We start from the raw sequence: 19,864 nt of genomic DNA, 5'->3' as shown, positions 1-19,864 counted from the left end.
TGGGTGTATACTGGCTCTTCGTCACATCACTTGGGACACTTGGGCAGTGTTGTCTGCGTCGCTTTCACGCGCCTACATTTGATTGCGTAACATCTCCTACAGCTCTCAGCTTGACTTGTCTCGACTTTGCTCGACTGACGCTACGCTGACGCTTGCACGCAGCGATATTTACCACGATCGCCTCGACATGCAGCTGCGAGATGCACAGGAGTAACAAAGCACTGCACGATGCGGCGACATACGAAATCCACTGCCCAGCTACGCGTTGGCAACTAACAAAATGCCGACCCTGCCAGGATTCGAACCTGGAATCTTCTGATCCGTAGTCAGACGCGTTATCCGTTGCGCCACAGGGCCAGTGGCAGCATTTCTCGCTACGAGACAAGTGCAATTCGCTAAGAAACGTGTTCTCCAGGGCTCATCAAGCTCCCAAGGAAGGCACCACTCGTCCAGCTGCGTGGTCGCGGTGCGCCTGCAGAGCTTGGAGCTTGCCACACATCTGCGCTCGCTGTTCGACAGGTAGCACGAGGCAAGGCGCGCGTTTTTCTGCATTTTTTCGATGACGAGAGGCGGTTGATGTGCATGTAAGCGTAGCATATCAAACACGAATAGCACGAAGCATTCGTACTTAGGTGCCAAAGTCGCAGTATGGCCGCAGGTGGCGATCATATGTTTTTGTAGCCACCACTGGTTTGCAGCAAAGCGAATATGGCTAACTGAGAGCGTTTCGCTGTAGCCCCAGTGGCGCAATTGGTTAGCGCACGGTACTTATAAGGCAGTAGCCGTGAGCAATGCCGGGGTTGTGAGTTCGAGCCTCACCTGGGGCATACTTTTATTTCGTAGCAGCTGTCTCTGACAGCATCGGGAGGCTACATTTCAGATGTATCAGCTATGTCAGCAAGATTAATGTGCATTATAGGCGCTAGTTGCGTCTTCCTCGGTAGTATAGTGGTTAGTATCCCCGCCTGTCACGCGGGAGACCGGGGTTCGATTCCCCGCCGGGGAGGCACACTAGATTTTTAATTATTGCACTATCAGTCGCCGAACTTAGTGTAGACCGTTTACAGCTACTTGCAACAAGTGTCTCCCACACAGACAGCTGCCTGCATCCCGTCCTCGGTAGTATAGTGGTTAGTATCCCCGCCTGTCACGCGGGAGACCGGGGTTCGATTCCCCGCCGGGGAGACGCGATTTTTATCTCACAAACCTGCTCGAGTGTTGCGCGTGTGGGGCGGAAGAGCATTAACTTTGCCATTGACTTGCTGCAAAATCTTAAAAAATGATGCATCATAGGAAGTAGTTCTCGCATTCTTCACACTTCAGAATTACGGGGTTTGCTTTTGAGGCTGAATCAATGCCCCCAGCCGACTCTCTAGGCGTAATAATCGTGCTCGACACAATCAGGAAAAGAAATAATTTTAGCAGAGCGTGGTTTCGATCCACGGACCTCTGGGTTATGGGCCCAGCACGCTTCCACTGCGCCACTCTGCTGTGTGGGTGTATACTGGCTCTTCGTCACATCACTTGGGACACTTGGGCAGTGTTGTCTGCGTCGCTTTCACGCGCCTACATTTGATTGCGTAACATCTCCTACAGCTCTCAGCTTGACTTGTCTCGACTTTGCTCGACTGACGCTACGCTGACGCTTGCACGCAGCGATATTTACCACGATCGCCTCGACATGCAGCTGCGAGATGCACAGGAGTAACAAAGCACTGCACGATGCGGCGACATACGAAATCCACTGCCCAGCTACGCGTTGGCAACTAACAAAATGCCGACCCTGCCAGGATTCGAACCTGGAATCTTCTGATCCGTAGTCAGACGCGTTATCCGTTGCGCCACAGGGCCAGTGGCAGCATTTCTCGCTACGAGACAAGTGCAATTCGCTAAGAAACGTGTTCTCCAGGGCTCATCAAGCTCCCAAGGAAGGCACCACTCGTCCAGCTGCGTGGTCGCGGTGCGCCTGCAGAGCTTGGAGCTTGCCACACATCTGCGCTCGCTGTTCGACAGGTAGCACGAGGCAAGGCGCGCGTTTTTCTGCATTTTTTCGATGACGAGAGGCGGTTGATGTGCATGTAAGCGTAGCATATCAAACACGAATAGCACGAAGCATTCGTACTTAGGTGCCAAAGTCGCAGTATGGCCGCAGGTGGCGATCATATGTTTTTGTAGCCACCACTGGTTTGCAGCAAAGCGAATATGGCTAACTGAGAGCGTTTCGCTGTAGCCCCAGTGGCGCAATTGGTTAGCGCACGGTACTTATAAGGCAGTAGCCGTGAGCAATGCCGGGGTTGTGAGTTCGAGCCTCACCTGGGGCATACTTTTATTTCGTAGCAGCTGTCTCTGACAGCATCGGGAGGCTACATTTCAGATGTATCAGCTATGTCAGCAAGATTAATGTGCATTATAGGCGCTAGTTGCGTCTTCCTCGGTAGTATAGTGGTTAGTATCCCCGCCTGTCACGCGGGAGACCGGGGTTCGATTCCCCGCCGGGGAGGCACACTAGATTTTTAATTATTGCACTATCAGTCGCCGAACTTAGTGTAGACCGTTTACAGCTACTTGCAACAAGTGTCTCCCACACAGACAGCTGCCTGCATCCCGTCCTCGGTAGTATAGTGGTTAGTATCCCCGCCTGTCACGCGGGAGACCGGGGTTCGATTCCCCGCCGGGGAGACGCGATTTTTATCTCACAAACCTGCTCGAGTGTTGCGCGTGTGGGGCGGAAGAGCATTAACTTTGCCATTGACTTGCTGCAAAATCTTAAAAAATGATGCATCATAGGAAGTAGTTCTCGCATTCTTCACACTTCAGAATTACGGGGTTTGCTTTTGAGGCTGAATCAATGCCCCCAGCCGACTCTCTAGGCGTAATAATCGTGCTCGACACAATCAGGAAAAGAAATAATTTTAGCAGAGCGTGGTTTCGATCCACGGACCTCTGGGTTATGGGCCCAGCACGCTTCCACTGCGCCACTCTGCTGTGTGGGTGTATACTGGCTCTTCGTCACATCACTTGGGACACTTGGGCAGTGTTGTCTGCGTCGCTTTCACGCGCCTACATTTGATTGCGTAACATCTCCTACAGCTCTCAGCTTGACTTGTCTCGACTTTGCTCGACTGACGCTACGCTGACGCTTGCACGCAGCGATATTTACCACGATCGCCTCGACATGCAGCTGCGAGATGCACAGGAGTAACAAAGCACTGCACGATGCGGCGACATACGAAATCCACTGCCCAGCTACGCGTTGGCAACTAACAAAATGCCGACCCTGCCAGGATTCGAACCTGGAATCTTCTGATCCGTAGTCAGACGCGTTATCCGTTGCGCCACAGGGCCAGTGGCAGCATTTCTCGCTACGAGACAAGTGCAATTCGCTAAGAAACGTGTTCTCCAGGGCTCATCAAGCTCCCAAGGAAGGCACCACTCGTCCAGCTGCGTGGTCGCGGTGCGCCTGCAGAGCTTGGAGCTTGCCACACATCTGCGCTCGCTGTTCGACAGGTAGCACGAGGCAAGGCGCGCGTTTTTCTGCATTTTTTCGATGACGAGAGGCGGTTGATGTGCATGTAAGCGTAGCATATCAAACACGAATAGCACGAAGCATTCGTACTTAGGTGCCAAAGTCGCAGTATGGCCGCAGGTGGCGATCATATGTTTTTGTAGCCACCACTGGTTTGCAGCAAAGCGAATATGGCTAACTGAGAGCGTTTCGCTGCAGCCCCAGTGGCGCAATTGGTTAGCGCACGGTACTTATAAGGCAGTAGCCGTGAGCAATGCCGGGGTTGTGAGTTCGAGCCTCACCTGGGGCATACTTTTATTTCGTAGCAGCTGTCTCTGACAGCATCGGGAGGCTACATTTCAGATGTATCAGCTATGTCAGCAAGATTAATGTGCATTATAGGCGCTAGTTGCGTCTTCCTCGGTAGTATAGTGGTTAGTATCCCCGCCTGTCACGCGGGAGACCGGGGTTCGATTCCCCGCCGGGGAGGCACACTAGATTTTTAATTATTGCACTATCAGTCGCCGAACTTAGTGTAGACCGTTTACAGCTACTTGCAACAAGTGTCTCCCACACAGACAGCTGCCTGCATCCCGTCCTCGGTAGTATAGTGGTTAGTATCCCCGCCTGTCACGCGGGAGACCGGGGTTCGATTCCCCGCCGGGGAGACGCGATTTTTATCTCACAAACCTGCTCGAGTGTTGCGCGTGTGGGGCGGAAGAGCATTAACTTTGCCATTGACTTGCTGCAAAATCTTAAAAAATGATGCATCATAGGAAGTAGTTCTCGCATTCTTCACACTTCAGAATTACGGGGTTTGCTTTTGAGGCTGAATCAATGCCCCCAGCCGACTCTCTAGGCGTAATAATCGTGCTCGACACAATCAGGAAAAGAAATAATTTTAGCAGAGCGTGGTTTCGATCCACGGACCTCTGGGTTATGGGCCCAGCACGCTTCCACTGCGCCACTCTGCTGTGTGGGTGTATACTGGCTCTTCGTCACATCACTTGGGACACTTGGGCAGTGTTGTCTGCGTCGCTTTCACGCGCCTACATTTGATTGCGTAACATCTCCTACAGCTCTCAGCTTGACTTGTCTCGACTTTGCTCGACTGACGCTACGCTGACGCTTGCACGCAGCGATATTTACCACGATCGCCTCGACATGCAGCTGCGAGATGCACAGGAGTAACAAAGCACTGCACGATGCGGCGACATACGAAATCCACTGCCCAGCTACGCGTTGGCAACTAACAAAATGCCGACCCTGCCAGGATTCGAACCTGGAATCTTCTGATCCGTAGTCAGACGCGTTATCCGTTGCGCCACAGGGCCAGTGGCAGCATTTCTCGCTACGAGACAAGTGCAATTCGCTAAGAAACGTGTTCTCCAGGGCTCATCAAGCTCCCAAGGAAGGCACCACTCGTCCAGCTGCGTGGTCGCGGTGCGCCTGCAGAGCTTGGAGCTTGCCACACATCTGCGCTCGCTGTTCGACAGGTAGCACGAGGCAAGGCGCGCGTTTTTCTGCATTTTTTCGATGACGAGAGGCGGTTGATGTGCATGTAAGCGTAGCATATCAAACACGAATAGCACGAAGCATTCGTACTTAGGTGCCAAAGTCGCAGTATGGCCGCAGGTGGCGATCATATGTTTTTGTAGCCACCACTGGTTTGCAGCAAAGCGAATATGGCTAACTGAGAGCGTTTCGCTGTAGCCCCAGTGGCGCAATTGGTTAGCGCACGGTACTTATAAGGCAGTAGCCGTGAGCAATGCCGGGGTTGTGAGTTCGAGCCTCACCTGGGGCATACTTTTATTTCGTAGCAGCTGTCTCTGACAGCATCGGGAGGCTACATTTCAGATGTATCAGCTATGTCAGCAAGATTAATGTGCATTATAGGCGCTAGTTGCGTCTTCCTCGGTAGTATAGTGGTTAGTATCCCCGCCTGTCACGCGGGAGACCGGGGTTCGATTCCCCGCCGGGGAGGCACACTAGATTTTTAATTATTGCACTATCAGTCGCCGAACTTAGTGTAGACCGTTTACAGCTACTTGCAACAAGTGTCTCCCACACAGACAGCTGCCTGCATCCCGTCCTCGGTAGTATAGTGGTTAGTATCCCCGCCTGTCACGCGGGAGACCGGGGTTCGATTCCCCGCCGGGGAGACGCGATTTTTATCTCACAAACCTGCTCGAGTGTTGCGCGTGTGGGGCGGAAGAGCATTAACTTTGCCATTGACTTGCTGCAAAATCTTAAAAAATGATGCATCATAGGAAGTAGTTCTCGCATTCTTCACACTTCAGAATTACGGGGTTTGCTTTTGAGGCTGAATCAATGCCCCCAGCCGACTCTCTAGGCGTAATAATCGTGCTCGACACAATCAGGAAAAGAAATAATTTTAGCAGAGCGTGGTTTCGATCCACGGACCTCTGGGTTATGGGCCCAGCACGCTTCCACTGCGCCACTCTGCTGTGTGGGTGTATACTGGCTCTTCGTCACATCACTTGGGACACTTGGGCAGTGTTGTCTGCGTCGCTTTCACGCGCCTACATTTGATTGCGTAACATCTCCTACAGCTCTCAGCTTGACTTGTCTCGACTTTGCTCGACTGACGCTACGCTGACGCTTGCACGCAGCGATATTTACCACGATCGCCTCGACATGCAGCTGCGAGATGCACAGGAGTAACAAAGCACTGCACGATGCGGCGACATACGAAATCCACTGCCCAGCTACGCGTTGGCAACTAACAAAATGCCGACCCTGCCAGGATTCGAACCTGGAATCTTCTGATCCGTAGTCAGACGCGTTATCCGTTGCGCCACAGGGCCAGTGGCAGCATTTCTCGCTACGAGACAAGTGCAATTCGCTAAGAAACGTGTTCTCCAGGGCTCATCAAGCTCCCAAGGAAGGCACCACTCGTCCAGCTGCGTGGTCGCGGTGCGCCTGCAGAGCTTGGAGCTTGCCACACATCTGCGCTCGCTGTTCGACAGGTAGCACGAGGCAAGGCGCGCGTTTTTCTGCATTTTTTCGATGACGAGAGGCGGTTGATGTGCATGTAAGCGTAGCATATCAAACACGAATAGCACGAAGCATTCGTACTTAGGTGCCAAAGTCGCAGTATGGCCGCAGGTGGCGATCATATGTTTTTGTAGCCACCACTGGTTTGCAGCAAAGCGAATATGGCTAACTGAGAGCGTTTCGCTGTAGCCCCAGTGGCGCAATTGGTTAGCGCACGGTACTTATAAGGCAGTAGCCGTGAGCAATGCCGGGGTTGTGAGTTCGAGCCTCACCTGGGGCATACTTTTATTTCGTAGCAGCTGTCTCTGACAGCATCGGGAGGCTACATTTCAGATGTATCAGCTATGTCAGCAAGATTAATGTGCATTATAGGCGCTAGTTGCGTCTTCCTCGGTAGTATAGTGGTTAGTATCCCCGCCTGTCACGCGGGAGACCGGGGTTCGATTCCCCGCCGGGGAGGCACACTAGATTTTTAATTATTGCACTATCAGTCGCCGAACTTAGTGTAGACCGTTTACAGCTACTTGCAACAAGTGTCTCCCACACAGACAGCTGCCTGCATCCCGTCCTCGGTAGTATAGTGGTTAGTATCCCCGCCTGTCACGCGGGAGACCGGGGTTCGATTCCCCGCCGGGGAGACGCGATTTTTATCTCACAAACCTGCTCGAGTGTTGCGCGTGTGGGGCGGAAGAGCATTAACTTTGCCATTGACTTGCTGCAAAATCTTAAAAAATGATGCATCATAGGAAGTAGTTCTCGCATTCTTCACACTTCAGAATTACGGGGTTTGCTTTTGAGGCTGAATCAATGCCCCCAGCCGACTCTCTAGGCGTAATAATCGTGCTCGACACAATCAGGAAAAGAAATAATTTTAGCAGAGCGTGGTTTCGATCCACGGACCTCTGGGTTATGGGCCCAGCACGCTTCCACTGCGCCACTCTGCTGTGTGGGTGTATACTGGCTCTTCGTCACATCACTTGGGACACTTGGGCAGTGTTGTCTGCGTCGCTTTCACGCGCCTACATTTGATTGCGTAACATCTCCTACAGCTCTCAGCTTGACTTGTCTCGACTTTGCTCGACTGACGCTACGCTGACGCTTGCACGCAGCGATATTTACCACGATCGCCTCGACATGCAGCTGCGAGATGCACAGGAGTAACAAAGCACTGCACGATGCGGCGACATACGAAATCCACTGCCCAGCTACGCGTTGGCAACTAACAAAATGCCGACCCTGCCAGGATTCGAACCTGGAATCTTCTGATCCGTAGTCAGACGCGTTATCCGTTGCGCCACAGGGCCAGTGGCAGCATTTCTCGCTACGAGACAAGTGCAATTCGCTAAGAAACGTGTTCTCCAGGGCTCATCAAGCTCCCAAGGAAGGCACCACTCGTCCAGCTGCGTGGTCGCGGTGCGCCTGCAGAGCTTGGAGCTTGCCACACATCTGCGCTCGCTGTTCGACAGGTAGCACGAGGCAAGGCGCGCGTTTTTCTGCATTTTTTCGATGACGAGAGGCGGTTGATGTGCATGTAAGCGTAGCATATCAAACACGAATAGCACGAAGCATTCGTACTTAGGTGCCAAAGTCGCAGTATGGCCGCAGGTGGCGATCATATGTTTTTGTAGCCACCACTGGTTTGCAGCAAAGCGAATATGGCTAACTGAGAGCGTTTCGCTGTAGCCCCAGTGGCGCAATTGGTTAGCGCACGGTACTTATAAGGCAGTAGCCGTGAGCAATGCCGGGGTTGTGAGTTCGAGCCTCACCTGGGGCATACTTTTATTTCGTAGCAGCTGTCTCTGACAGCATCGGGAGGCTACATTTCAGATGTATCAGCTATGTCAGCAAGATTAATGTGCATTATAGGCGCTAGTTGCGTCTTCCTCGGTAGTATAGTGGTTAGTATCCCCGCCTGTCACGCGGGAGACCGGGGTTCGATTCCCCGCCGGGGAGGCACACTAGATTTTTAATTATTGCACTATCAGTCGCCGAACTTAGTGTAGACCGTTTACAGCTACTTGCAACAAGTGTCTCCCACACAGACAGCTGCCTGCATCCCGTCCTCGGTAGTATAGTGGTTAGTATCCCCGCCTGTCACGCGGGAGACCGGGGTTCGATTCCCCGCCGGGGAGACGCGATTTTTATCTCACAAACCTGCTCGAGTGTTGCGCGTGTGGGGCGGAAGAGCATTAACTTTGCCATTGACTTGCTGCAAAATCTTAAAAAATGATGCATCATAGGAAGTAGTTCTCGCATTCTTCACACTTCAGAATTACGGGGTTTGCTTTTGAGGCTGAATCAATGCCCCCAGCCGACTCTCTAGGCGTAATAATCGTGCTCGACACAATCAGGAAAAGAAATAATTTTAGCAGAGCGTGGTTTCGATCCACGGACCTCTGGGTTATGGGCCCAGCACGCTTCCACTGCGCCACTCTGCTGTGTGGGTGTATACTGGCTCTTCGTCACATCACTTGGGACACTTGGGCAGTGTTGTCTGCGTCGCTTTCACGCGCCTACATTTGATTGCGTAACATCTCCTACAGCTCTCAGCTTGACTTGTCTCGACTTTGCTCGACTGACGCTACGCTGACGCTTGCACGCAGCGATATTTACCACGATCGCCTCGACATGCAGCTGCGAGATGCACAGGAGTAACAAAGCACTGCACGATGCGGCGACATACGAAATCCACTGCCCAGCTACGCGTTGGCAACTAACAAAATGCCGACCCTGCCAGGATTCGAACCTGGAATCTTCTGATCCGTAGTCAGACGCGTTATCCGTTGCGCCACAGGGCCAGTGGCAGCATTTCTCGCTACGAGACAAGTGCAATTCGCTAAGAAACGTGTTCTCCAGGGCTCATCAAGCTCCCAAGGAAGGCACCACTCGTCCAGCTGCGTGGTCGCGGTGCGCCTGCAGAGCTTGGAGCTTGCCACACATCTGCGCTCGCTGTTCGACAGGTAGCACGAGGCAAGGCGCGCGTTTTTCTGCATTTTTTCGATGACGAGAGGCGGTTGATGTGCATGTAAGCGTAGCATATCAAACACGAATAGCACGAAGCATTCGTACTTAGGTGCCAAAGTCGCAGTATGGCCGCAGGTGGCGATCATATGTTTTTGTAGCCACCACTGGTTTGCAGCAAAGCGAATATGGCTAACTGAGAGCGTTTCGCTGCAGCCCCAGTGGCGCAATTGGTTAGCGCACGGTACTTATAAGGCAGTAGCCGTGAGCAATGCCGGGGTTGTGAGTTCGAGCCTCACCTGGGGCATACTTTTATTTCGTAGCAGCTGTCTCTGACAGCATCGGGAGGCTACATTTCAGATGTATCAGCTATGTCAGCAAGATTAATGTGCATTATAGGCGCTAGTTGCGTCTTCCTCGGTAGTATAGTGGTTAGTATCCCCGCCTGTCACGCGGGAGACCGGGGTTCGATTCCCCGCCGGGGAGGCACACTAGATTTTTAATTATTGCACTATCAGTCGCCGAACTTAGTGTAGACCGTTTACAGCTACTTGCAACAAGTGTCTCCCACACAGACAGCTGCCTGCATCCCGTCCTCGGTAGTATAGTGGTTAGTATCCCCGCCTGTCACGCGGGAGACCGGGGTTCGATTCCCCGCCGGGGAGACGCGATTTTTATCTCACAAACCTGCTCGAGTGTTGCGCGTGTGGGGCGGAAGAGCATTAACTTTGCCATTGACTTGCTGCAAAATCTTAAAAAATGATGCATCATAGGAAGTAGTTCTCGCATTCTTCACACTTCAGAATTACGGGGTTTGCTTTTGAGGCTGAATCAATGCCCCCAGCCGACTCTCTAGGCGTAATAATCGTGCTCGACACAATCAGGAAAAGAAATAATTTTAGCAGAGCGTGGTTTCGATCCACGGACCTCTGGGTTATGGGCCCAGCACGCTTCCACTGCGCCACTCTGCTGTGTGGGTGTATACTGGCTCTTCGTCACATCACTTGGGACACTTGGGCAGTGTTGTCTGCGTCGCTTTCACGCGCCTACATTTGATTGCGTAACATCTCCTACAGCTCTCAGCTTGACTTGTCTCGACTTTGCTCGACTGACGCTACGCTGACGCTTGCACGCAGCGATATTTACCACGATCGCCTCGACATGCAGCTGCGAGATGCACAGGAGTAACAAAGCACTGCACGATGCGGCGACATACGAAATCCACTGCCCAGCTACGCGTTGGCAACTAACAAAATGCCGACCCTGCCAGGATTCGAACCTGGAATCTTCTGATCCGTAGTCAGACGCGTTATCCGTTGCGCCACAGGGCCAGTGGCAGCATTTCTCGCTACGAGACAAGTGCAATTCGCTAAGAAACGTGTTCTCCAGGGCTCATCAAGCTCCCAAGGAAGGCACCACTCGTCCAGCTGCGTGGTCGCGGTGCGCCTGCAGAGCTTGGAGCTTGCCACACATCTGCGCTCGCTGTTCGACAGGTAGCACGAGGCAAGGCGCGCGTTTTTCTGCATTTTTTCGATGACGAGAGGCGGTTGATGTGCATGTAAGCGTAGCATATCAAACACGAATAGCACGAAGCATTCGTACTTAGGTGCCAAAGTCGCAGTATGGCCGCAGGTGGCGATCATATGTTTTTGTAGCCACCACTGGTTTGCAGCAAAGCGAATATGGCTAACTGAGAGCGTTTCGCTGTAGCCCCAGTGGCGCAATTGGTTAGCGCACGCTACTTATAAGGCAGTAGCCGTGAGCAATGCCGGGGTTGTGAGTTCGAGCCTCACCTGGGGCATACTTTTATTTCGTAGCAGCTGTCTCTGACAGCATCGGGAGGCTACATTTCAGATGTATCAGCTATGTCAGCAAGATTAATGTGCATTATAGGCGCTAGTTGCGTCTTCCTCGGTAGTATAGTGGTTAGTATCCCCGCCTGTCACGCGGGAGACCGGGGTTCGATTCCCCGCCGGGGAGGCACACTAGATTTTTAATTATTGCACTATCAGTCGCCGAACTTAGTGTAGACCGTTTACAGCTACTTGCAACAAGTGTCTCCCACACAGACAGCTGCCTGCATCCCGTCCTCGGTAGTATAGTGGTTAGTATCCCCGCCTGTCACGCGGGAGACCGGGGTTCGATTCCCCGCCGGGGAGACGCGATTTTTATCTCACAAACCTGCTCGAGTGTTGCGCGTGTGGGGCGGAAGAGCATTAACTTTGCCATTGACTTGCTGCAAAATCTTAAAAAATGATGCATCATAGGAAGTAGTTCTCGCATTCTTCACACTTCAGAATTACGGGGTTTGCTTTTGAGGCTGAATCAATGCCCCCAGCCGACTCTCTAGGCGTAATAATCGTGCTCGACACAATCAGGAAAAGAAATAATTTTAGCAGAGCGTGGTTTCGATCCACGGACCTCTGGGTTATGGGCCCAGCACGCTTCCACTGCGCCACTCTGCTGTGTGGGTGTATACTGGCTCTTCGTCACATCACTTGGGACACTTGGGCAGTGTTGTCTGCGTCGCTTTCACGCGCCTACATTTGATTGCGTAACATCTCCTACAGCTCTCAGCTTGACTTGTCTCGACTTTGCTCGACTGACGCTACGCTGACGCTTGCACGCAGCGATATTTACCACGATCGCCTCGACATGCAGCTGCGAGATGCACAGGAGTAACAAAGCACTGCACGATGCGGCGACATACGAAATCCACTGCCCAGCTACGCGTTGGCAACTAACAAAATGCCGACCCTGCCAGGATTCGAACCTGGAATCTTCTGATCCGTAGTCAGACGCGTTATCCGTTGCGCCACAGGGCCAGTGGCAGCATTTCTCGCTACGAGACAAGTGCAATTCGCTAAGAAACGTGTTCTCCAGGGCTCATCAAGCTCCCAAGGAAGGCACCACTCGTCCAGCTGCGTGGTCGCGGTGCGCCTGCAGAGCTTGGAGCTTGCCACACATCTGCGCTCGCTGTTCGACAGGTAGCACGAGGCAAGGCGCGCGTTTTTCTGCATTTTTTCGATGACGAGAGGCGGTTGATGTGCATGTAAGCGTAGCATATCAAACACGAATAGCACGAAGCATTCGTACTTAGGTGCCAAAGTCGCAGTATGGCCGCAGGTGGCGATCATATGTTTTTGTAGCCACCACTGGTTTGCAGCAAAGCGAATATGGCTAACTGAGAGCGTTTCGCTGTAGCCCCAGTGGCGCAATTGGTTAGCGCACGGTACTTATAAGGCAGTAGCCGTGAGCAATGCCGGGGTTGTGAGTTCGAGCCTCACCTGGGGCATACTTTTATTTCGTAGCAGCTGTCTCTGACAGCATCGGGAGGCTACATTTCAGATGTATCAGCTATGTCAGCAAGATTAATGTGCATTATAGGCGCTAGTTGCGTCTTCCTCGGTAGTATAGTGGTTAGTATCCCCGCCTGTCACGCGGGAGACCGGGGTTCGATTCCCCGCCGGGGAGGCACACTAGATTTTTAATTATTGCACTATCAGTCGCCGAACTTAGTGTAGACCGTTTACAGCTACTTGCAACAAGTGTCTCCCACACAGACAGCTGCCTGCATCCCGTCCTCGGTAGTATAGTGGTTAGTATCCCCGCCTGTCACGCGGGAGACCGGGGTTCGATTCCCCGCCGGGGAGACGCGATTTTTATCTCACAAACCTGCTCGAGTGTTGCGCGTGTGGGGCGGAAGAGCATTAACTTTGCCATTGACTTGCTGCAAAATCTTAAAAAATGATGCATCATAGGAAGTAGTTCTCGCATTCTTCACACTTCAGAATTACGGGGTTTGCTTTTGAGGCTGAATCAATGCCCCCAGCCGACTCTCTAGGCGTAATAATCGTGCTCGACACAATCAGGAAAAGAAATAATTTTAGCAGAGCGTGGTTTCGATCCACGGACCTCTGGGTTATGGGCCCAGCACGCTTCCACTGCGCCACTCTGCTGTGTGGGTGTATACTGGCTCTTCGTCACATCACTTGGGACACTTGGGCAGTGTTGTCTGCGTCGCTTTCACGCGCCTACATTTGATTGCGTAACATCTCCTACAGCTCTCAGCTTGACTTGTCTCGACTTTGCTCGACTGACGCTACGCTGACGCTTGCACGCAGCGATATTTACCACGATCGCCTCGACATGCAGCTGCGAGATGCACAGGAGTAACAAAGCACTGCACGATGCGGCGACATACGAAATCCACTGCCCAGCTACGCGTTGGCAACTAACAAAATGCCGACCCTGCCAGGATTCGAACCTGGAATCTTCTGATCCGTAGTCAGACGCGTTATCCGTTGCGCCACAGGGCCAGTGGCAGCATTTCTCGCTACGAGACAAGTGCAATTCGCTAAGAAACGTGTTCTCCAGGGCTCATCAAGCTCCCAAGGAAGGCACCACTCGTCCAGCTGCGTGGTCGCGGTGCGCCTGCAGAGCTTGGAGCTTGCCACACATCTGCGCTCGCTGTTCGACAGGTAGCACGAGGCAAGGCGCGCGTTTTTCTGCATTTTTTCGATGACGAGAGGCGGTTGATGTGCATGTAAGCGTAGCATATCAAACACGAATAGCACGAAGCATTCGTACTTAGGTGCCAAAGTCGCAGTATGGCCGCAGGTGGCGATCATATGTTTTTGTAGCCACCACTGGTTTGCAGCAAAGCGAATATGGCTAACTGAGAGCGTTTCGCTGTAGCCCCAGTGGCGCAATTGGTTAGCGCACGGTACTTATAAGGCAGTAGCCGTGAGCAATGCCGGGGTTGTGAGTTCGAGCCTCACCTGGGGCATACTTTTATTTCGTAGCAGCTGTCTCTGACAGCATCGGGAGGCTACATTTCAGATGTATCAGCTATGTCAGCAAGATTAATGTGCATTATAGGCGCTAGTTGCGTCTTCCTCGGTAGTATAGTGGTTAGTATCCCCGCCTGTCACGCGGGAGACCGGGGTTCGATTCCCCGCCGGGGAGGCACACTAGATTTTTAATTATTGCACTATCAGTCGCCGAACTTAGTGTAGACCGTTTACAGCTACTTGCAACAAGTGTCTCCCACACAGACAGCTGCCTGCATCCCGTCCTCGGTAGTATAGTGGTTAGTATCCCCGCCTGTCACGCGGGAGACCGGGGTTCGATTCCCCGCCGGGGAGACGCGATTTTTATCTCACAAACCTGCTCGAGTGTTGCGCGTGTGGGGCGGAAGAGCATTAACTTTGCCATTGACTTGCTGCAAAATCTTAAAAAATGATGCATCATAGGAAGTAGTTCTCGCATTCTTCACACTTCAGAATTACGGGGTTTGCTTTTGAGGCTGAATCAATGCCCCCAGCCGACTCTCTAGGCGTAATAATCGTGCTCGACACAATCAGGAAAAGAAATAATTTTAGCAGAGCGTGGTTTCGATCCACGGACCTCTGGGTTATGGGCCCAGCACGCTTCCACTGCGCCACTCTGCTGTGTGGGTGTATACTGGCTCTTCGTCACATCACTTGGGACACTTGGGCAGTGTTGTCTGCGTCGCTTTCACGCGCCTACATTTGATTGCGTAACATCTCCTACAGCTCTCAGCTTGACTTGTCTCGACTTTGCTCGACTGACGCTACGCTGACGCTTGCACGCAGCGATATTTACCACGATCGCCTCGACATGCAGCTGCGAGATGCACAGGAGTAACAAAGCACTGCACGATGCGGCGACATACGAAATCCACTGCCCAGCTACGCGTTGGCAACTAACAAAATGCCGACCCTGCCAGGATTCGAACCTGGAATCTTCTGATCCGTAGTCAGACGCGTTATCCGTTGCGCCACAGGGCCAGTGGCAGCATTTCTCGCTACGAGACAAGTGCAATTCGCTAAGAAACGTGTTCTCCAGGGCTCATCAAGCTCCCAAGGAAGGCACCACTCGTCCAGCTGCGTGGTCGCGGTGCGCCTGCAGAGCTTGGAGCTTGCCACACATCTGCGCTCGCTGTTCGACAGGTAGCACGAGGCAAGGCGCGCGTTTTTCTGCATTTTTTCGATGACGAGAGGCGGTTGATGTGCATGTAAGCGTAGCATATCAAACACGAATAGCACGAAGCATTCGTACTTAGGTGCCAAAGTCGCAGTATGGCCGCAGGTGGCGATCATATGTTTTTGTAGCCACCACTGGTTTGCAGCAAAGCGAATATGGCTAACTGAGAGCGTTTCGCTGTAGCCCCAGTGGCGCAATTGGTTAGCGCACGCTACTTATAAGGCAGTAGCCGTGAGCAATGCCGGGGTTGTGAGTTCGAGCCTCACCTGGGGCATACTTTTATTTCGTAGCAGCTGTCTCTGACAGCATCGGGAGGCTACATTTCAGATGTATCAGCTATGTCAGCAAGATTAATGTGCATTATAGGCGCTAGTTGCGTCTTCCTCGGTAGTATAGTGGTTAGTATCCCCGCCTGTCACGCGGGAGACCGGGGTTCGATTCCCCGCCGGGGAGGCACACTAGATTTTTAATTATTGCACTATCAGTCGCCGAACTTAGTGTAGACCGTTTACAGCTACTTGCAACAAGTGTCTCCCACACAGACAGCTGCCTGCATCCCGTCCTCGGTAGTATAGTGGTTAGTATCCCCGCCTGTCACGCGGGAGACCGGGGTTCGATTCCCCGCCGGGGAGACGCGATTTTTATCTCACAAACCTGCTCGAGTGTTGCGCGTGTGGGGCGGAAGAGCATTAACTTTGCCATTGACTTGCTGCAAAATCTTAAAAAATGATGCATCATAGGAAGTAGTTCTCGCATTCTTCACACTTCAGAATTACGGGGTTTGCTTTTGAGGCTGAATCAATGCCCCCAGCCGACTCTCTAGGCGTAATAATCGTGCTCGACACAATCAGGAAAAGAAATAATTTTAGCAGAGCGTGGTTTCGATCCACGGACCTCTGGGTTATGGGCCCAGCACGCTTCCACTGCGCCACTCTGCTGTGTGGGTGTATACTGGCTCTTCGTCACATCACTTGGGACACTTGGGCAGTGTTGTCTGCGTCGCTTTCACGCGCCTACATTTGATTGCGTAACATCTCCTACAGCTCTCAGCTTGACTTGTCTCGACTTTGCTCGACTGACGCTACGCTGACGCTTGCACGCAGCGATATTTACCACGATCGCCTCGACATGCAGCTGCGAGATGCACAGGAGTAACAAAGCACTGCACGATGCGGCGACATACGAAATCCACTGCCCAGCTACGCGTTGGCAACTAACAAAATGCCGACCCTGCCAGGATTCGAACCTGGAATCTTCTGATCCGTAGTCAGACGCGTTATCCGTTGCGCCACAGGGCCAGTGGCAGCATTTCTCGCTACGAGACAAGTGCAATTCGCTAAGAAACGTGTTCTCCAGGGCTCATCAAGCTCCCAAGGAAGGCACCACTCGTCCAGCTGCGTGGTCGCGGTGCGCCTGCAGAGCTTGGAGCTTGCCACACATCTGCGCTCGCTGTTCGACAGGTAGCACGAGGCAAGGCGCGCGTTTTTCTGCATTTTTTCGATGACGAGAGGCGGTTGATGTGCATGTAAGCGTAGCATATCAAACACGAATAGCACGAAGCATTCGTACTTAGGTGCCAAAGTCGCAGTATGGCCGCAGGTGGCGATCATATGTTTTTGTAGCCACCACTGGTTTGCAGCAAAGCGAATATGGCTAACTGAGAGCGTTTCGCTGTAGCCCCAGTGGCGCAATTGGTTAGCGCACGGTACTTATAAGGCAGTAGCCGTGAGCAATGCCGGGGTTGTGAGTTCGAGCCTCACCTGGGGCATACTTTTATTTCGTAGCAGCTGTCTCTGACAGCATCGGGAGGCTACATTTCAGATGTATCAGCTATGTCAGCAAGATTAATGTGCATTATAGGCGCTAGTTGCGTCTTCCTCGGTAGTATAGTGGTTAGTATCCCCGCCTGTCACGCGGGAGACCGGGGTTCGATTCCCCGCCGGGGAGGCACACTAGATTTTTAATTATTGCACTATCAGTCGCCGAACTTAGTGTAGACCGTTTACAGCTACTTGCAACAAGTGTCTCCCACACAGACAGCTGCCTGCATCCCGTCCTCGGTAGTATAGTGGTTAGTATCCCCGCCTGTCACGCGGGAGACCGGGGTTCGATTCCCCGCCGGGGAGACGCGATTTTTATCTCACAAACCTGCTCGAGTGTTGCGCGTGTGGGGCGGAAGAGCATTAACTTTGCCATTGACTTGCTGCAAAATCTTAAAAAATGATGCATCATAGGAAGTAGTTCTCGCATTCTTCACACTTCAGAATTACGGGGTTTGCTTTTGAGGCTGAATCAATGCCCCCAGCCGACTCTCTAGGCGTAATAATCGTGCTCGACACAATCAGGAAAAGAAATAATTTTAGCAGAGCGTGGTTTCGATCCACGGACCTCTGGGTTATGGGCCCAGCACGCTTCCACTGCGCCACTCTGCTGTGTGGGTGTATACTGGCTCTTCGTCACATCACTTGGGACACTTGGGCAGTGTTGTCTGCGTCGCTTTCACGCGCCTACATTTGATTGCGTAACATCTCCTACAGCTCTCAGCTTGACTTGTCTCGACTTTGCTCGACTGACGCTACGCTGACGCTTGCACGCAGCGATATTTACCACGATCGCCTCGACATGCAGCTGCGAGATGCACAGGAGTAACAAAGCACTGCACGATGCGGCGACATACGAAATCCACTGCCCAGCTACGCGTTGGCAACTAACAAAATGCCGACCCTGCCAGGATTCGAACCTGGAATCTTCTGATCCGTAGTCAGACGCGTTATCCGTTGCGCCACAGGGCCAGTGGCAGCATTTCTCGCTACGAGACAAGTGCAATTCGCTAAGAAACGTGTTCTCCAGGGCTCATCAAGCTCCCAAGGAAGGCACCACTCGTCCAGCTGCGTGGTCGCGGTGCGCCTGCAGAGCTTGGAGCTTGCCACACATCTGCGCTCGCTGTTCGACAGGTAGCACGAGGCAAGGCGCGCGTTTTTCTGCATTTTTTCGATGACGAGAGGCGGTTGATGTGCATGTAAGCGTAGCATATCAAACACGAATAGCACGAAGCATTCGTACTTAGGTGCCAAAGTCGCAGTATGGCCGCAGGTGGCGATCATATGTTTTTGTAGCCACCACTGGTTTGCAGCAAAGCGAATATGGCTAACTGAGAGCGTTTCGCTGTAGCCCCAGTGGCGCAATTGGTTAGCGCACGGTACTTATAAGGCAGTAGCCGTGAGCAATGCCGGGGTTGTGAGTTCGAGCCTCACCTGGGGCATACTTTTATTTCGTAGCAGCTGTCTCTGACAGCATCGGGAGGCTACATTTCAGATGTATCAGCTATGTCAGCAAGATTAATGTGCATTATAGGCGCTAGTTGCGTCTTCCTCGGTAGTATAGTGGTTAGTATCCCCGCCTGTCACGCGGGAGACCGGGGTTCGATTCCCCGCCGGGGAGGCACACTAGATTTTTAATTATTGCACTATCAGTCGCCGAACTTAGTGTAGACCGTTTACAGCTACTTGCAACAAGTGTCTCCCACACAGACAGCTGCCTGCATCCCGTCCTCGGTAGTATAGTGGTTAGTATCCCCGCCTGTCACGCGGGAGACCGGGGTTCGATTCCCCGCCGGGGAGACGCGATTTTTATCTCACAAACCTGCTCGAGTGTTGCGCGTGTGGGGCGGAAGAGCATTAACTTTGCCATTGACTTGCTGCAAAATCTTAAAAAATGATGCATCATAGGAAGTAGTTCTCGCATTCTTCACACTTCAGAATTACGGGGTTTGCTTTTGAGGCTGAATCAATGCCCCCAGCCGACTCTCTAGGCGTAATAATCGTGCTCGACACAATCAGGAAAAGAAATAATTTTAGCAGAGCGTGGTTTCGATCCACGGACCTCTGGGTTATGGGCCCAGCACGCTTCCACTGCGCCACTCTGCTGTGTGGGTGTATACTGGCTCTTCGTCACATCACTTGGGACACTTGGGCAGTGTTGTCTGCGTCGCTTTCACGCGCCTACATTTGATTGCGTAACATCTCCTACAGCTCTCAGCTTGACTTGTCTCGACTTTGCTCGACTGACGCTACGCTGACGCTTGCACGCAGCGATATTTACCACGATCGCCTCGACATGCAGCTGCGAGATGCACAGGAGTAACAAAGCACTGCACGATGCGGCGACATACGAAATCCACTGCCCAGCTACGCGTTGGCAACTAACAAAATGCCGACCCTGCCAGGATTCGAACCTGGAATCTTCTGATCCGTAGTCAGACGCGTTATCCGTTGCGCCACAGGGCCAGTGGCAGCATTTCTCGCTACGAGACAAGTGCAATTCGCTAAGAAACGTGTTCTCCAGGGCTCATCAAGCTCCCAAGGAAGGCAC

At 52.5% G+C, this 19,864-nt stretch overlaps 66 non-coding genes across 66 annotated transcripts; 39 read left to right on the top strand and 27 right to left on the bottom strand.

Annotated features, from left to right (window-relative positions):
* Positions 1–284: 284 nt before the first annotated feature.
* On the bottom strand, positions 285–357 carry Trnar-acg (transfer RNA arginine (anticodon ACG)). Its single transcript has one exon. It is a non-coding gene; the product is annotated as a tRNA-Arg (tRNA).
* A 378-nt stretch (positions 358–735) lies between these two features.
* On the top strand, positions 736–827 carry Trnai-uau (transfer RNA isoleucine (anticodon UAU)). Its single transcript is given in 2 exon segments — positions 736–773; positions 792–827. It is a non-coding gene; the product is annotated as a tRNA-Ile (tRNA).
* Positions 828–934: 107 nt separating this feature from the next.
* Trnad-guc (transfer RNA aspartic acid (anticodon GUC)) lies at positions 935–1,006 on the top strand. The gene has a single exon. It is a non-coding gene; the product is annotated as a tRNA-Asp (tRNA).
* Positions 1,007–1,113: 107 nt separating this feature from the next.
* Positions 1,114–1,185, top strand: Trnad-guc (transfer RNA aspartic acid (anticodon GUC)). Its single transcript has one exon. It is a non-coding gene; the product is annotated as a tRNA-Asp (tRNA).
* Positions 1,186–1,419: 234 nt separating this feature from the next.
* On the bottom strand, positions 1,420–1,491 carry Trnam-cau (transfer RNA methionine (anticodon CAU)). The gene has a single exon. It is a non-coding gene; the product is annotated as a tRNA-Met (tRNA).
* A 287-nt stretch (positions 1,492–1,778) lies between these two features.
* Positions 1,779–1,851, bottom strand: Trnar-acg (transfer RNA arginine (anticodon ACG)). The gene has a single exon. It is a non-coding gene; the product is annotated as a tRNA-Arg (tRNA).
* A 378-nt stretch (positions 1,852–2,229) lies between these two features.
* Trnai-uau (transfer RNA isoleucine (anticodon UAU)) lies at positions 2,230–2,321 on the top strand. The gene is given in 2 exon segments: positions 2,230–2,267; positions 2,286–2,321. It is a non-coding gene; the product is annotated as a tRNA-Ile (tRNA).
* A 107-nt stretch (positions 2,322–2,428) lies between these two features.
* Positions 2,429–2,500, top strand: Trnad-guc (transfer RNA aspartic acid (anticodon GUC)). Its single transcript has one exon. It is a non-coding gene; the product is annotated as a tRNA-Asp (tRNA).
* Positions 2,501–2,607: 107 nt separating this feature from the next.
* Positions 2,608–2,679, top strand: Trnad-guc (transfer RNA aspartic acid (anticodon GUC)). Its single transcript has one exon. It is a non-coding gene; the product is annotated as a tRNA-Asp (tRNA).
* A 234-nt stretch (positions 2,680–2,913) lies between these two features.
* On the bottom strand, positions 2,914–2,985 carry Trnam-cau (transfer RNA methionine (anticodon CAU)). The gene has a single exon. It is a non-coding gene; the product is annotated as a tRNA-Met (tRNA).
* A 287-nt stretch (positions 2,986–3,272) lies between these two features.
* On the bottom strand, positions 3,273–3,345 carry Trnar-acg (transfer RNA arginine (anticodon ACG)). Its single transcript has one exon. It is a non-coding gene; the product is annotated as a tRNA-Arg (tRNA).
* A 378-nt stretch (positions 3,346–3,723) lies between these two features.
* On the top strand, positions 3,724–3,815 carry Trnai-uau (transfer RNA isoleucine (anticodon UAU)). Its single transcript is given in 2 exon segments — positions 3,724–3,761; positions 3,780–3,815. It is a non-coding gene; the product is annotated as a tRNA-Ile (tRNA).
* Positions 3,816–3,922: 107 nt separating this feature from the next.
* On the top strand, positions 3,923–3,994 carry Trnad-guc (transfer RNA aspartic acid (anticodon GUC)). Its single transcript has one exon. It is a non-coding gene; the product is annotated as a tRNA-Asp (tRNA).
* Positions 3,995–4,101: 107 nt separating this feature from the next.
* On the top strand, positions 4,102–4,173 carry Trnad-guc (transfer RNA aspartic acid (anticodon GUC)). The gene has a single exon. It is a non-coding gene; the product is annotated as a tRNA-Asp (tRNA).
* Positions 4,174–4,407: 234 nt separating this feature from the next.
* On the bottom strand, positions 4,408–4,479 carry Trnam-cau (transfer RNA methionine (anticodon CAU)). The gene has a single exon. It is a non-coding gene; the product is annotated as a tRNA-Met (tRNA).
* Positions 4,480–4,766: 287 nt separating this feature from the next.
* Trnar-acg (transfer RNA arginine (anticodon ACG)) lies at positions 4,767–4,839 on the bottom strand. Its single transcript has one exon. It is a non-coding gene; the product is annotated as a tRNA-Arg (tRNA).
* A 378-nt stretch (positions 4,840–5,217) lies between these two features.
* On the top strand, positions 5,218–5,309 carry Trnai-uau (transfer RNA isoleucine (anticodon UAU)). Its single transcript is given in 2 exon segments — positions 5,218–5,255; positions 5,274–5,309. It is a non-coding gene; the product is annotated as a tRNA-Ile (tRNA).
* A 107-nt stretch (positions 5,310–5,416) lies between these two features.
* Trnad-guc (transfer RNA aspartic acid (anticodon GUC)) lies at positions 5,417–5,488 on the top strand. The gene has a single exon. It is a non-coding gene; the product is annotated as a tRNA-Asp (tRNA).
* Positions 5,489–5,595: 107 nt separating this feature from the next.
* Trnad-guc (transfer RNA aspartic acid (anticodon GUC)) lies at positions 5,596–5,667 on the top strand. The gene has a single exon. It is a non-coding gene; the product is annotated as a tRNA-Asp (tRNA).
* Positions 5,668–5,901: 234 nt separating this feature from the next.
* Trnam-cau (transfer RNA methionine (anticodon CAU)) lies at positions 5,902–5,973 on the bottom strand. The gene has a single exon. It is a non-coding gene; the product is annotated as a tRNA-Met (tRNA).
* A 287-nt stretch (positions 5,974–6,260) lies between these two features.
* Trnar-acg (transfer RNA arginine (anticodon ACG)) lies at positions 6,261–6,333 on the bottom strand. The gene has a single exon. It is a non-coding gene; the product is annotated as a tRNA-Arg (tRNA).
* A 378-nt stretch (positions 6,334–6,711) lies between these two features.
* Trnai-uau (transfer RNA isoleucine (anticodon UAU)) lies at positions 6,712–6,803 on the top strand. The gene is given in 2 exon segments: positions 6,712–6,749; positions 6,768–6,803. It is a non-coding gene; the product is annotated as a tRNA-Ile (tRNA).
* Positions 6,804–6,910: 107 nt separating this feature from the next.
* On the top strand, positions 6,911–6,982 carry Trnad-guc (transfer RNA aspartic acid (anticodon GUC)). Its single transcript has one exon. It is a non-coding gene; the product is annotated as a tRNA-Asp (tRNA).
* Positions 6,983–7,089: 107 nt separating this feature from the next.
* On the top strand, positions 7,090–7,161 carry Trnad-guc (transfer RNA aspartic acid (anticodon GUC)). The gene has a single exon. It is a non-coding gene; the product is annotated as a tRNA-Asp (tRNA).
* Positions 7,162–7,395: 234 nt separating this feature from the next.
* On the bottom strand, positions 7,396–7,467 carry Trnam-cau (transfer RNA methionine (anticodon CAU)). The gene has a single exon. It is a non-coding gene; the product is annotated as a tRNA-Met (tRNA).
* A 287-nt stretch (positions 7,468–7,754) lies between these two features.
* On the bottom strand, positions 7,755–7,827 carry Trnar-acg (transfer RNA arginine (anticodon ACG)). The gene has a single exon. It is a non-coding gene; the product is annotated as a tRNA-Arg (tRNA).
* A 378-nt stretch (positions 7,828–8,205) lies between these two features.
* On the top strand, positions 8,206–8,297 carry Trnai-uau (transfer RNA isoleucine (anticodon UAU)). The gene is given in 2 exon segments: positions 8,206–8,243; positions 8,262–8,297. It is a non-coding gene; the product is annotated as a tRNA-Ile (tRNA).
* Positions 8,298–8,404: 107 nt separating this feature from the next.
* Trnad-guc (transfer RNA aspartic acid (anticodon GUC)) lies at positions 8,405–8,476 on the top strand. The gene has a single exon. It is a non-coding gene; the product is annotated as a tRNA-Asp (tRNA).
* A 107-nt stretch (positions 8,477–8,583) lies between these two features.
* On the top strand, positions 8,584–8,655 carry Trnad-guc (transfer RNA aspartic acid (anticodon GUC)). Its single transcript has one exon. It is a non-coding gene; the product is annotated as a tRNA-Asp (tRNA).
* A 234-nt stretch (positions 8,656–8,889) lies between these two features.
* On the bottom strand, positions 8,890–8,961 carry Trnam-cau (transfer RNA methionine (anticodon CAU)). The gene has a single exon. It is a non-coding gene; the product is annotated as a tRNA-Met (tRNA).
* Positions 8,962–9,248: 287 nt separating this feature from the next.
* On the bottom strand, positions 9,249–9,321 carry Trnar-acg (transfer RNA arginine (anticodon ACG)). Its single transcript has one exon. It is a non-coding gene; the product is annotated as a tRNA-Arg (tRNA).
* A 378-nt stretch (positions 9,322–9,699) lies between these two features.
* On the top strand, positions 9,700–9,791 carry Trnai-uau (transfer RNA isoleucine (anticodon UAU)). The gene is given in 2 exon segments: positions 9,700–9,737; positions 9,756–9,791. It is a non-coding gene; the product is annotated as a tRNA-Ile (tRNA).
* A 107-nt stretch (positions 9,792–9,898) lies between these two features.
* Trnad-guc (transfer RNA aspartic acid (anticodon GUC)) lies at positions 9,899–9,970 on the top strand. Its single transcript has one exon. It is a non-coding gene; the product is annotated as a tRNA-Asp (tRNA).
* A 107-nt stretch (positions 9,971–10,077) lies between these two features.
* Trnad-guc (transfer RNA aspartic acid (anticodon GUC)) lies at positions 10,078–10,149 on the top strand. Its single transcript has one exon. It is a non-coding gene; the product is annotated as a tRNA-Asp (tRNA).
* A 234-nt stretch (positions 10,150–10,383) lies between these two features.
* Positions 10,384–10,455, bottom strand: Trnam-cau (transfer RNA methionine (anticodon CAU)). Its single transcript has one exon. It is a non-coding gene; the product is annotated as a tRNA-Met (tRNA).
* Positions 10,456–10,742: 287 nt separating this feature from the next.
* Trnar-acg (transfer RNA arginine (anticodon ACG)) lies at positions 10,743–10,815 on the bottom strand. The gene has a single exon. It is a non-coding gene; the product is annotated as a tRNA-Arg (tRNA).
* A 378-nt stretch (positions 10,816–11,193) lies between these two features.
* Positions 11,194–11,285, top strand: Trnai-uau (transfer RNA isoleucine (anticodon UAU)). The gene is given in 2 exon segments: positions 11,194–11,231; positions 11,250–11,285. It is a non-coding gene; the product is annotated as a tRNA-Ile (tRNA).
* Positions 11,286–11,392: 107 nt separating this feature from the next.
* Positions 11,393–11,464, top strand: Trnad-guc (transfer RNA aspartic acid (anticodon GUC)). The gene has a single exon. It is a non-coding gene; the product is annotated as a tRNA-Asp (tRNA).
* Positions 11,465–11,571: 107 nt separating this feature from the next.
* Trnad-guc (transfer RNA aspartic acid (anticodon GUC)) lies at positions 11,572–11,643 on the top strand. Its single transcript has one exon. It is a non-coding gene; the product is annotated as a tRNA-Asp (tRNA).
* A 234-nt stretch (positions 11,644–11,877) lies between these two features.
* Positions 11,878–11,949, bottom strand: Trnam-cau (transfer RNA methionine (anticodon CAU)). The gene has a single exon. It is a non-coding gene; the product is annotated as a tRNA-Met (tRNA).
* Positions 11,950–12,236: 287 nt separating this feature from the next.
* Trnar-acg (transfer RNA arginine (anticodon ACG)) lies at positions 12,237–12,309 on the bottom strand. The gene has a single exon. It is a non-coding gene; the product is annotated as a tRNA-Arg (tRNA).
* Positions 12,310–12,687: 378 nt separating this feature from the next.
* On the top strand, positions 12,688–12,779 carry Trnai-uau (transfer RNA isoleucine (anticodon UAU)). The gene is given in 2 exon segments: positions 12,688–12,725; positions 12,744–12,779. It is a non-coding gene; the product is annotated as a tRNA-Ile (tRNA).
* Positions 12,780–12,886: 107 nt separating this feature from the next.
* Positions 12,887–12,958, top strand: Trnad-guc (transfer RNA aspartic acid (anticodon GUC)). Its single transcript has one exon. It is a non-coding gene; the product is annotated as a tRNA-Asp (tRNA).
* Positions 12,959–13,065: 107 nt separating this feature from the next.
* Positions 13,066–13,137, top strand: Trnad-guc (transfer RNA aspartic acid (anticodon GUC)). The gene has a single exon. It is a non-coding gene; the product is annotated as a tRNA-Asp (tRNA).
* A 234-nt stretch (positions 13,138–13,371) lies between these two features.
* On the bottom strand, positions 13,372–13,443 carry Trnam-cau (transfer RNA methionine (anticodon CAU)). Its single transcript has one exon. It is a non-coding gene; the product is annotated as a tRNA-Met (tRNA).
* A 287-nt stretch (positions 13,444–13,730) lies between these two features.
* On the bottom strand, positions 13,731–13,803 carry Trnar-acg (transfer RNA arginine (anticodon ACG)). The gene has a single exon. It is a non-coding gene; the product is annotated as a tRNA-Arg (tRNA).
* Positions 13,804–14,181: 378 nt separating this feature from the next.
* Positions 14,182–14,273, top strand: Trnai-uau (transfer RNA isoleucine (anticodon UAU)). Its single transcript is given in 2 exon segments — positions 14,182–14,219; positions 14,238–14,273. It is a non-coding gene; the product is annotated as a tRNA-Ile (tRNA).
* Positions 14,274–14,380: 107 nt separating this feature from the next.
* Trnad-guc (transfer RNA aspartic acid (anticodon GUC)) lies at positions 14,381–14,452 on the top strand. Its single transcript has one exon. It is a non-coding gene; the product is annotated as a tRNA-Asp (tRNA).
* A 107-nt stretch (positions 14,453–14,559) lies between these two features.
* On the top strand, positions 14,560–14,631 carry Trnad-guc (transfer RNA aspartic acid (anticodon GUC)). The gene has a single exon. It is a non-coding gene; the product is annotated as a tRNA-Asp (tRNA).
* A 234-nt stretch (positions 14,632–14,865) lies between these two features.
* Trnam-cau (transfer RNA methionine (anticodon CAU)) lies at positions 14,866–14,937 on the bottom strand. Its single transcript has one exon. It is a non-coding gene; the product is annotated as a tRNA-Met (tRNA).
* A 287-nt stretch (positions 14,938–15,224) lies between these two features.
* Positions 15,225–15,297, bottom strand: Trnar-acg (transfer RNA arginine (anticodon ACG)). Its single transcript has one exon. It is a non-coding gene; the product is annotated as a tRNA-Arg (tRNA).
* Positions 15,298–15,675: 378 nt separating this feature from the next.
* Trnai-uau (transfer RNA isoleucine (anticodon UAU)) lies at positions 15,676–15,767 on the top strand. The gene is given in 2 exon segments: positions 15,676–15,713; positions 15,732–15,767. It is a non-coding gene; the product is annotated as a tRNA-Ile (tRNA).
* Positions 15,768–15,874: 107 nt separating this feature from the next.
* On the top strand, positions 15,875–15,946 carry Trnad-guc (transfer RNA aspartic acid (anticodon GUC)). Its single transcript has one exon. It is a non-coding gene; the product is annotated as a tRNA-Asp (tRNA).
* A 107-nt stretch (positions 15,947–16,053) lies between these two features.
* On the top strand, positions 16,054–16,125 carry Trnad-guc (transfer RNA aspartic acid (anticodon GUC)). The gene has a single exon. It is a non-coding gene; the product is annotated as a tRNA-Asp (tRNA).
* Positions 16,126–16,359: 234 nt separating this feature from the next.
* Trnam-cau (transfer RNA methionine (anticodon CAU)) lies at positions 16,360–16,431 on the bottom strand. Its single transcript has one exon. It is a non-coding gene; the product is annotated as a tRNA-Met (tRNA).
* A 287-nt stretch (positions 16,432–16,718) lies between these two features.
* On the bottom strand, positions 16,719–16,791 carry Trnar-acg (transfer RNA arginine (anticodon ACG)). The gene has a single exon. It is a non-coding gene; the product is annotated as a tRNA-Arg (tRNA).
* Positions 16,792–17,169: 378 nt separating this feature from the next.
* Trnai-uau (transfer RNA isoleucine (anticodon UAU)) lies at positions 17,170–17,261 on the top strand. The gene is given in 2 exon segments: positions 17,170–17,207; positions 17,226–17,261. It is a non-coding gene; the product is annotated as a tRNA-Ile (tRNA).
* A 107-nt stretch (positions 17,262–17,368) lies between these two features.
* Trnad-guc (transfer RNA aspartic acid (anticodon GUC)) lies at positions 17,369–17,440 on the top strand. The gene has a single exon. It is a non-coding gene; the product is annotated as a tRNA-Asp (tRNA).
* A 107-nt stretch (positions 17,441–17,547) lies between these two features.
* Trnad-guc (transfer RNA aspartic acid (anticodon GUC)) lies at positions 17,548–17,619 on the top strand. Its single transcript has one exon. It is a non-coding gene; the product is annotated as a tRNA-Asp (tRNA).
* Positions 17,620–17,853: 234 nt separating this feature from the next.
* Trnam-cau (transfer RNA methionine (anticodon CAU)) lies at positions 17,854–17,925 on the bottom strand. The gene has a single exon. It is a non-coding gene; the product is annotated as a tRNA-Met (tRNA).
* Positions 17,926–18,212: 287 nt separating this feature from the next.
* On the bottom strand, positions 18,213–18,285 carry Trnar-acg (transfer RNA arginine (anticodon ACG)). The gene has a single exon. It is a non-coding gene; the product is annotated as a tRNA-Arg (tRNA).
* Positions 18,286–18,663: 378 nt separating this feature from the next.
* Trnai-uau (transfer RNA isoleucine (anticodon UAU)) lies at positions 18,664–18,755 on the top strand. The gene is given in 2 exon segments: positions 18,664–18,701; positions 18,720–18,755. It is a non-coding gene; the product is annotated as a tRNA-Ile (tRNA).
* A 107-nt stretch (positions 18,756–18,862) lies between these two features.
* Positions 18,863–18,934, top strand: Trnad-guc (transfer RNA aspartic acid (anticodon GUC)). Its single transcript has one exon. It is a non-coding gene; the product is annotated as a tRNA-Asp (tRNA).
* A 107-nt stretch (positions 18,935–19,041) lies between these two features.
* Positions 19,042–19,113, top strand: Trnad-guc (transfer RNA aspartic acid (anticodon GUC)). The gene has a single exon. It is a non-coding gene; the product is annotated as a tRNA-Asp (tRNA).
* Positions 19,114–19,347: 234 nt separating this feature from the next.
* Trnam-cau (transfer RNA methionine (anticodon CAU)) lies at positions 19,348–19,419 on the bottom strand. Its single transcript has one exon. It is a non-coding gene; the product is annotated as a tRNA-Met (tRNA).
* Positions 19,420–19,706: 287 nt separating this feature from the next.
* Trnar-acg (transfer RNA arginine (anticodon ACG)) lies at positions 19,707–19,779 on the bottom strand. Its single transcript has one exon. It is a non-coding gene; the product is annotated as a tRNA-Arg (tRNA).
* Positions 19,780–19,864: the final 85 nt, after the last annotated feature.

This window comes from Schistocerca nitens, chromosome 9 (assembly GCF_023898315.1).
Source record: "Schistocerca nitens isolate TAMUIC-IGC-003100 chromosome 9, iqSchNite1.1, whole genome shotgun sequence".
NCBI classification, from domain to species: domain Eukaryota; kingdom Metazoa; phylum Arthropoda; class Insecta; order Orthoptera; family Acrididae; genus Schistocerca; species Schistocerca nitens.
Note: the sequence above shows the minus strand (reverse complement) of the source record. Positions and strands in the feature narration are given on the sequence as shown.